The 10,489-nt window shown below is 38.4% G+C and overlaps 1 pseudogene; it reads left to right on the top strand.

The window, feature by feature from the left end:
* The first annotated feature begins 1,148 nt into the window (after nt 1-1,148).
* LOC132360074 (E3 ISG15--protein ligase HERC5-like) lies at nt 1,149-8,632 on the top strand (annotated as a pseudogene).
* The last annotated feature ends 1,857 nt before the right edge of the window (nt 8,633-10,489 follow it).

Genomic DNA, 10,489 nt, shown 5'->3' on the forward strand with positions numbered 1-10,489 from the left:
ATTCAACACAGAATGAGTTAAGGCCCTCTTTGGTAACTGGGCTCTTTGGGACTAGAGTGACCCAGATAGCATATGGAAGGCAGCACACACTTGCTTATGTTTCTGATTTGGGGAAGGTCTTTCTTTGGTTCTGGAAAAGAGGGACAACTGGGAAACGGTGGAACACATAATCAACTGCTACCATGTCCCATGAAATTGCCATCAAATGAAGAACTCAAATTTGAAAGCCGTACCTCAGAAAAGGAGTTAATGATTGCTGGAGGGGATCAAAGCATTTTGCTTTGAATGGAAAAAAAGAATTCCTATGATGTTAATCTGAGGAGGAAAATTCCTACCTTGAATGAAGGCACTACATGTAAAGAGGTGGATTGCTGATGTGGGGACTAAACAGTGGCAAAATACAAAAAGGGAAATTAGAGTAATATTTTCATCTCTTTCATGTCTGGCTGGAAGTTTTTTAAGCTAACGAATAGCTGGAGAAACGATGTCTATTCATTTGGACTTAAATACAGCAAGGGACACCTTTAAGGAGTTAACCCAAAAGGACTGGATTACTAACATGATAACCACGTCTCAGGGTTACTCTGCTCAAAAATCTTCCATTTCATTCTCCATATCAGGAAGCTTTAGAAATTTTCTTCCTTCTCCCAGAATGTCCTGTGATGCATGATTATAACTGGGACAGCTTGGTGGTTCCGTTTGCAGAAGCTGTTTATAAAATGAGTGACCAGTCATAAGAGGTTCTGGAGGAATACTGGGCATCTCTGTAAGAATCTGCTTTCATCAAATTGGTCCAGGTGTAAAACAGCCATCGTTTCTCAACTGAATTATTGGACTGGATGTACTGAGCATAACTATCACATTAAAACTCTCCTAGAAATGTTGGAAAAGCTGCACAGGGTAAACCAGACTACATGTCAACTGCCTGAAAATATCTTCAAAGTAAATGAACTCACACACTTGCTTGATTTTTATGAAGATGCATACAGAGGTCCTCCTGGAAAATGAACTCAGACACTTCAATGGACATCCAGTATCCTGTCATATTCAGTAATTTTCCATTTATCTCTAATATTCTGTCGAAAATTAATCTACATTATGCAGTCTCACTTTTAAAAATACAGAAGAAATTTTGAGCTTCTATGCGGATGGCTTGCATTGTGGCACAAGAAGTGTCTGAATTAGCTTTACGGCTCACCTTGAGTCTAACAGTCAGAAGGAGTCACTTGGTTGAGGATGTTTTGAATCAGCTAAATCAATATGAGATTGAAGATCTGAGGAAAGAGTTACTGGTTTCATTTAGTGGAGAAATTGGATATGACTTTGGAGGAGTCAGGGCAGTTTTTCCAGTTTCTCTTGGAAGAAATGACCCGGCTGGAATATGGGATGTTCACATATCCTGAAGAGGTTTCCTACATGTGGTTTCCTGTTAAGCCTAAATTTGAGAAGTTATTTCTTCTTTGCGGTTCTGTGTGGATTCAATTGCAATGTTGCTTACATCCCTTTCCCACTGTCTCTCTTTAAGAAACTTTTGGACCAAATGCCATCATTAGAAGACTTGATAGAACTCAATCCTGTTTTGGCAAAGAGTTTGCCAACACTTCTAGATGATGAAGGTGATGACTTTGGAGAAGTATTTCACATCCATTTTAATGTGCGTTGGGACAAAAATGATGTAGACAATTCTTAACGGAAGTCACGTAACTGACCACCAGACTAACAAGAGAGAATATGTTTCTAAATATGTCAATTAGATCCTCAACATCTCTGTAAAGGTGGTTTATGAAGAGTTTCAAAGAGGATTTCACAAAGTGTGTGACAAGGAGATTATTGAATTTTTCCATCTTGAAGAACTCAAGGATGTGATTATTGGAAAATTACGACTGGGAAATATTTGAAAGAATGCACATTATGAACAAGGATACGACAATTCACACCCCACCAAAGGTTTACACAAATTGACTTTGGAGGAAAAGAAAAAATTCCTCTTGTTTCTTACACCTGTAGGAACTGACAGAATTCAAGTGAAAGGTTTAAAGAACATGAAAATAACATTTCGCTGTACTGAAAATTTGAATGAAAAAGATCCCATAAGAACACAGACATGTTTTGGTGTCCTCTACCACCCTAAATATTCTACCTTTAGAATTCTATTCTTTACCACTTTTGGTAAATATTTTCAAAAATAAAATTAACTCAAAAACAAAACAAAACCATACTCTGCACAGCACCTTGTGGCCCACGATGTCTTACGGGAGGAGACAATCGGCCCTGTGTTTCCATGAGGGCTGAAGATACCCTGGAATTGTCAGGTGTTTAAGATCTCCGTTATGCTGTCCAGTGAAGAAGAGCTTAAAAACTTTCCTGCCATCTGTGTTGCAAAGGGGAATCAGAGGAGATGGCTTTCCATGGTCGTATAGGTCTTGTTTCCCTTTGTAATGATGTAGCTCTGTCTTAAAAGCTAGGACATCGGTCTTTGAATAACTGTATTCAACCAGGGCATTGAATATTTTTCCAGCGTTTGGAGAAGGTAAGGCAAAGGGAGAGAAACATCAACCCCTCCTGGTGATTACCTCGAATAACAAGTTGAGGGGATATCGGCTTTCAACGGAATCAGGCGAGTACGTTCTTTGCAAAGCTCGCAACAGCTCATTTCCCTGTGAGTAACCGTGGGCGTTTCTACCACGTTCGTGGAAAGCACCTTTCGACAGTGGGTTCTTGGGAATAAACGTAGCTGAACAGGTAGGGTTTTCCATCACAGACCGGTCACCCGTGTGTATATATTTAGGCAGGATGCCTCACTGCTTCAGGCTAATTGCTTCTTCCTAAAGAGACGGAAACATGAACCACATTATAGTTCTAATTTGTGTTTTTCTAATAATTAGCAATAATGAGCATCTTTTCATGTACCTGATGGACATTTGTCTTCTCTGGAGAAATGTCTTTTTAGGTCTTCTTTCCTTTTTTGATTGGTTTGTTGGTTTTTTTGATTTTGAGCTATTTATATATTTTGGAAATTAATCCATTTTCTTTTCCATCATTTGTAAATGATATCTCCCATTTGTGAGTTCTTTTTTTTGTTTTTGGTTTCCTTTTCTGTGCAAAATTGTTTAAGTTTAATGAGATACCATTTGTTTATTTGTTTTTATATCCATAACTCTGAGATGGATCCAAAAACATATTGCTGCTTTTTATGTCAAAGAATGTTCTGCCAAAGTTTTTTTCTAAGAATTTTATAGTATCCCACTTTACATTTAGGTATTTAATCATTTTGAGTTTATTTTTGTAAGGTTTATTTTGTATGGTTTTAGAGAATGTTCTGATTTTATTCTTTTATCTGTAGCTGGCCTGTTTTCCCAGCACCACTTATTGAAGAAACTGTCTTTTGTCCATTGTACTTTCTTGCCTCTTTTGGTGTAGATTGACCTTGTGTGAGTGGTTTTTTGGGGGCTTTCTCTCATCTTTCTTTGCTTTATTACATCTGTTTTTTGCCAATACCATAGTCTTTTGATGACTGTAGCTTTGTAGTATAGTTTGAAGTCAGGGAGCTTGATTCCTGCAGCTCCATTTTTCCTTCTCAATATTGCTTTGGATATCTGCGCTCCTTTGTGTTTCCATACAAATTGTAAATTATTTTTTTCTAATTCTGTGAAAAATGCCACTGGTAATTTGATAAGGATTGCATTTTATCTGTAGATTTATTCTCCTTATGTAGGTTTACTCCTAGGTATTTTATCCTTTTTTTATGTGATAGTAAATGAGCTGGTTTTCTGAATTTCTTTTCCTGATATTTTGTTGTTAGAAACAACAGTGTGTAGAAACACAGATTTCTGTGTATTAATTTTGTATCCAAAACTTTATTGAATTCACTGCTGAGGGTTAGTAGTTTTCTGGTGGCATCTTTAGGATTTTCTGTGTATAGTATTATGTCATCTGCAAACAGTGACAGTGGTACTATTGCTTTTCTAATTGGGATTCTTTTTATTTCTTTTTCTTCTCTGATTGCCTTAAGACTTACAAAACTATGTCTGTTGAATGAAAATGAAGAGAGTGGACATTCTTGTTTTTATCCTGATCTTCATCATTGATAGTGGCATGTAATTTTTTTGTGTGTGTGATATCTTTGTGTGGCTTTGGTGGCATCACCACCAAATGATGATGGTGGCATCATCACCATTCATGATGGTGGCATCATGGAATTAATTGGAAAGTGTTCCTTCTTCTGCAAGTTTTTGGAATGGTCTCAGAATGGTAGGTAATAATTCTTCTCTGAATGTTTGGTAGAATTCACCTGTGAAGCCATCTGGTCTTGGACTTTTCGCTTTTTGGAAATTTTTAAATTACTGATTTTATTTCTATACTGGTAATTGGTCTGTTCATATTTTCTATTTCTTCCTGCTGAAGCAGGTACAATCTCTTTGGAGATTGTACCTTTCTAAAAATTTTTTCCATTTCTTCTAAGTTGTCCATTTTTTTTGGTGTATGGGCTCTACATTTATTTCCTTGTTTCTTCTCTTCCTAAACCAGGGTGACTATGTCACCCCAGTCAAACAAATATTTTCAATTTGTCTCTTACTTGTCATTTCTTCTTAATCCTATAAAGGCTTCTTGCCTTCCTTCCTGTTTGGCACTACTCCAAAAGAACACTATCTGCTTCATGAAGTGAAAAAGTTTGAAAAGTTTGAAAAAGTTATTACCTTAAACAGCTGTAGGGAAGTTAAAATTAATTGAAATCCTCGCTAAATTCTGGTAGATACCAAGTCTACACTTTCTACTTTAAACACACTCACTCCAGAGCTTGAAAAAAGGTTGCTAGGAAAACTGGCAGAAGCCAGCAAAGGCTGAGAAATCTTACCAGAGTCAGCTCTGCGGTGAACTGGAGCAAGAAAGAAAGGTAAAATCTCATGCTGTCTCGCCCTTTTCAAGTACAGAATCTTGTGAATTTGGTTTTGGGAGTACCCATTGGCTGGATACCTTTCAATCCTTTCTCTCCCAGCAACACCTATAGCCTCTTGTTTGTCTCATTTGTGTCCTGAAAACTTGGCTTGGCTTCTGCCTGCTTGGGACATGAAGGTTGTCAGTTTTCTTGATGCAGAAAACTCAGTCATCATGTTCTGAGCCCCAAAATATGGCTGGACAGAAATGTGGGTTGCACTCTATTTGCAGCGGAGGTTCTACTTACTTTTGACAGCTCTCAGAGGAACTGTCTGTCTTTATTTCTTTTGGCTATGTTTGGGGGTGGTTCTGAATCTTGGGAGTGTAGTACTCTTGTCACCGTCCTTGGGGCCTCTTGTGTCTATGGGGTCATTTAATATCACTGGGAATATTTACCGTCTCAACTAAAGAATGTCATGTCATCGAGCCCTACAAGGATTGAGTCATTAATCACTGCAGTTGCTGACCTTCAACACACCCTGAAATCAGTTCAGAGTGCAGATCAGAATGAAGCACACTGTGCTCTAGGAAAAAGCCTTTCAGACAGTTATTTTCAGAAGAAAATTTTATGCATCCAAATTTTTGTATTTTTTCCCATGCTTAAAAAGACTAAAATCAAATATATCTGTTTTCCATTACTACCAGCAACTTTTTACTGAGACGTGTTGTTGATTGCAGGTATCATTTTGCCAAATTCACATATATACTGACCTCCTTCATTACTGTTTTGGAAGAGTTCCTCAGAGCTATCTGCGAGGCTGTCTCCACGGATACAGTCCTCAGTAAGGCACTGAAAAAAAACTTGACTCACAGCTCTTACATTGTGCATTTTTTCCCTGTCAACAGTTTTGGTGACCCATGAAGGTACCACAGGGAAGACTTCCTTCCTCTTCCTGAGCTCTATGAGGGTCTGGAGCCGTGGTGTCAGTTAAGGGCCCCCTGTGCCCACCCACCTCCTTGATGAGTCCAGATGAATTCGGCCGAGTTTCTCATGGTACAGCATATCTAACTCTTGATTGAAGATCCTGAGTTTATTCAGAAGCTGTTAAATTCCTCTTTATGAATAGGCTATCACTGAACTTAGGTTCAAGAAAAGGTGCCTGTATTTGCTCAGTTGAGAGACACTGAGGTTACCTCCAGTTGAGAAAGAGCTGGATAATTTTGTTTAGATTGGATGATTACGTAGGAGACTGACCTGATGTCAACTTGGCTGTCTTAACTGAATTTTTTTTTTAGGATAAGACCAAAAGTATCACAAAAGAGCTCAGCTTTGAAGGAAAGGGAGATGTGCCCTCCCAGTCAGTTACAGATCTCTGAGGCAACTGAGAAATTTACAGGAATGGTGGAGGGAGAGTCCTCACACTGTGCAGCAGCCACATAGGGAAAGTTATTAATTAATTACAAACTTGCTGCTCCAGGGACCACATGTAAGAGCGGCAGCTCAGTGTTCTGAGTACCCATGGCAGTTTTAGACTGCCTGGGGAGAAACCAAGACCTATAAAAAGAGCTGAAATGATTTTGGGGTGACATTTAGAGTAGTTAAGCTCAGAAGGAGCACACCAGCCCACTGTGCAATTTTATTAATAAATTTTATCCCAAATAAATTCAACTTGAAATTGCGAGATAGGATTTCTAAGAAAGATAAATGAAGGGTGTCAGAAAGTGAATCTTTAACACCAAAGCCAGATTCATGTACAATACATATGGAACTTATATTTGCAAGTACCTACTTAACTGAGGAAATTATACTAAAAGAGATCTCAACCCTAAATGGCCAAATTAGGGTTCTTTTGATACTCCAAAATTGATGTTTTTTGCATATGCAACTAGAAAAAGCTGGCCATAAGATCAAAACAGACTGAATAGAATGTTTACTTTTGTATCTAGAAGCCTCTAAAAGAAGAAATGATAAAATAACTTCTTTGCAGGCAACCAAGAAGAAATTGCTTGAACTCTATCAAAATTTTAAAATGCTGCTAGCACTGACACTGTCTCTTTCACTGCTCCTCCATGAGATCATCTTCTATTTGAACAGCTGCTTCAGAAGCTATCTCTCTTTCTCATCATTTTCTCTGCCTCTTGCTGCACCCTCTCCTCTGGTAAAGGAATCAGAGGTAGTTATGTCCCTTTTCAGGAGAAACTTATTACAGGAATAGGTTAACCAACCTTGGTGCATTCTTGGACCCAAGCAGAACTTAGAGTTTTAGGTAAGGATTTTCCCTGTCCTAGTCAAGACCCATTGGGATTTGTTAAGGAATTTAACTATCCGAGTTTATGAGTCTAGATTATCAGACCTGTATCAACTGATACAGCTGTTTCTGAATTATTCATAATTCTCCAACCACTGAAATGATCCTTACTTAACTTTGCCTTTTTAGAAGAAGAACTGGCTACTCTAATCAAATTAAGTTGGTCCACATTACAGGCAAACACTCTTATCAAACTGGTCAACCATCTTTTCAAAACCATTAAAAAGAAAGAAAAACCTATACTTATAAAAATTACAAACCTTTAATTGTAGCAATTTACTGTCAGCTGAGAGTTAACCAACCTCCACAATGACAGAAAAATATGGATTTTTTTCTTTTACTGTGGAGAGCCCGAACATTAAAATTGTTTGTATTTAGAAAGTAATCTAAAAGGTAAACTGGATTTTACACATGAATTTCAAGTTAAATAAAAATAAGGCTGCTCTGAGGGAACACTAAGACACTTTCATCTTTTCTTCACCAACACCATGGGAGAAGTAGAAATGATTATACAAGGAGAAACAAAGGCCTAATAGATACAGGAGCCACCTTTTCAATCTTACCAAAATTAAAGCCTCCCTCCCTCAGAGTAATACTTCAACGCAAATGATGGTGGTTTCTAAAGCACCTCTTAAAGCTCTTGAATCATTACCTTTAGAATTTTACTTAGAAGAACTTAAAGGAAGGCATTCCTTTTCCCTAGTAGCAAGTGCTCCGATTCACCTGATAGGTAGAGATATATTAGAAGTCTATGAAGCCCACATTTTTTTTCACTCATAAAGGGGGAATTTTTCATACCAGGATTAATCAGACTTCCTTCACATATCATGTTTGTGACCCATGATGAAAGTGATGCTGAACAAGTTACTACATTTAGTACCTAAAGAAGTATGAGCATTTGAACCTCTTTGCTGGGGAATAGAATATTCTGAAGCTATAAAAGACCCTTAAATATCTCCTGGCTTAGACATTGGGGCATTGGGGTACATGTAATTTACCATTCTCCCTCTTTGTTCATGTAAACAAGGGGACTGCAATAAGAGTATAATTCAGCAGTATGTCCCTTACTACTAGACAGTCGGATATTATAGCCAACAGATATTATAGCCAACAGATTCAGTAGATTCAGTCTTCCCCCTTGTTTCTGGGTTATCACAGCAATAGCTGGGCTGTAGAAGAGAAAATCATATCACCCTCTCACTTTCTTTGTTCCCCACTCTGTGAAAGCCTTACTAATCTCTCATCACACACAACATTACTCAGCAGGCCCATTAATCGCCCATGAAATTACATTTCTTTCACCAAATATAACTCTTCACAGGTGTAATAAGCTTAATCCAGATACCCTACTACCAGAGGAAACAGAAGTCAATGATGAAAAACATGACGGCATTGTTTTAACTGACAATCATATCTCCCAGGAGATTTCACAAAAGCCCTATGGATAACCCTGATTTTATATTATTCACTCACAGTTCATACCTGTGAGGACATCATGGAAAATACCAGGCTGGTTTTGCCATCATTTGTCCACTGCCAATCTTTGAAAATGCTGCCTTACCTAATATCTCCTCTGCAAAACATGAATGAATAGCACTAAAAAGAGCCTGCCAGTTGGCAACAGAAAATCCGCTAATATTTACAGAGTCACTATGCTTTTGGGGTGGTGCATGATTTTGGTATGCTTTGCACTCAAAAGGGATATTTAACAACCTCAGGACAGCCTATTAAAATTGGGAAACAAGTAGCAGAATTATTTGATGCTATTCCGCTGCTAAGTGCATTACCTTTTATTAAGGTATCGAGTCATGCAAAGGCTGGCATTGCAGAAGCAAAAGGGAGCTCTTTACCTGATCGTCTTGCCAAGACAGCAGCTCTGCAAAATGAAAACAACTAATGGCACTATTTCTTTTCATCCTCCCAGGAACGTTACTGACACCTTGTTAAAATTTCAGGGATTGGTGCCAGAGAGACAAAACGACATGTGGAAACAAAGAGGAGGGAGATTCAACTCCGATAAAGGGCTCTGGATGGGCCCAAAGGGGAAATCTATCCTTCCCATTGGGGCTCAATATCCTATTTTACAATATATTTATGAGCTAACTCGTTTGAATTCAAATAAGAAGGTATTGTGGGACAAACACTATTTTTGGAAGTCTTCCTTTATTACAGTTCAGAGGTTTACTCAAGGTGCACCAATTGCCCAAAATATAACCCAGGGAAACAATTACACTGTTCTCAAGGATATTTTTCCATTGCTTTCATGTCCCTTTAAAGTTTGGCTGATTGTTTTTAACCAGATGCTTCCTTCTCAAGGTTACCAAAACATGCTTCTTATGATTTGTATGTTTTCACATTGGATTGAAGCATTCCCCTGCAGAAGTGCCACTTCACAATCAGTAGGAACATTGATTTTTAAAGAGGGTGATCCCCATTTGAGGAGTTTCCTCAGAAATACACAGTGATAGAAGAACTTATTTTACTGGATAAATATCAAAGCAATGTGCAAGATTTGGTTGATTATCCAGCATTTCCGTTGTGTTTATCACCCCCAGTCGTCTGGCTTAGTAGGAAGACCAAATGGAACAATTAAAATCCAACTGGCTAAAATACTTATTCCTTAGCCTGACCAAAAGCCTTTCCATTGGCACTCCTTAACCTCAGATCTACCCCTTTGGGCAAACGTCATTTGTCTACCTCTGAAATTATCACGGGAAGCCAACATGAACCAATATAGGTTAAAAGGGGATATGTCACATTATTGCAAAAATTTCAGTTACTAAAATGAAATTCTAGGGCTTCCTTGGTGGTGCAGTTGTTAAGAATCTGCCTGCCAATGTAGGGGACAGGTGTTCAATCCCTGTCCTGGGAAGAATCCACATACTGCGGAGCAACTAAGCCAATGCTCCACAACTACTGAATCTGTGCTCTAGAGCCCATGAGCCACAACTACTGTGTGCCACAACTACTGAATCCCGTGCACCTAGAGCCCATGCTCTGCAAAAAAAGAAGCCAGGACAATGAGAAACCCGCGCATTGCAATGAAGAGTAGCCGCCGCTTGCCGCAACTAGAGAAGGCTTGCACACAGCAACGAAGGCCAACACAGCCAACAAATAAATACATAAATAAATTTCTTTTAAAAAAATGACATTCTAAGCTTGTTTCTGAAGCTTATCACAGTGATCTACTTTTGAGTGAAGATCAGCTTTGGTGAGGATCATGACCTACAAGCAGGAGATTATGTATACTGGAAAAGATATCATTTGAAGGACTTTCTTCAACCTAGATGCAAAAGCTCTTACCA

Source organism: Balaenoptera ricei, chromosome 2 (assembly GCF_028023285.1).
Source record: "Balaenoptera ricei isolate mBalRic1 chromosome 2, mBalRic1.hap2, whole genome shotgun sequence".
NCBI classification, from domain to species: Eukaryota; Metazoa; Chordata; class Mammalia; order Artiodactyla; family Balaenopteridae; genus Balaenoptera; species Balaenoptera ricei.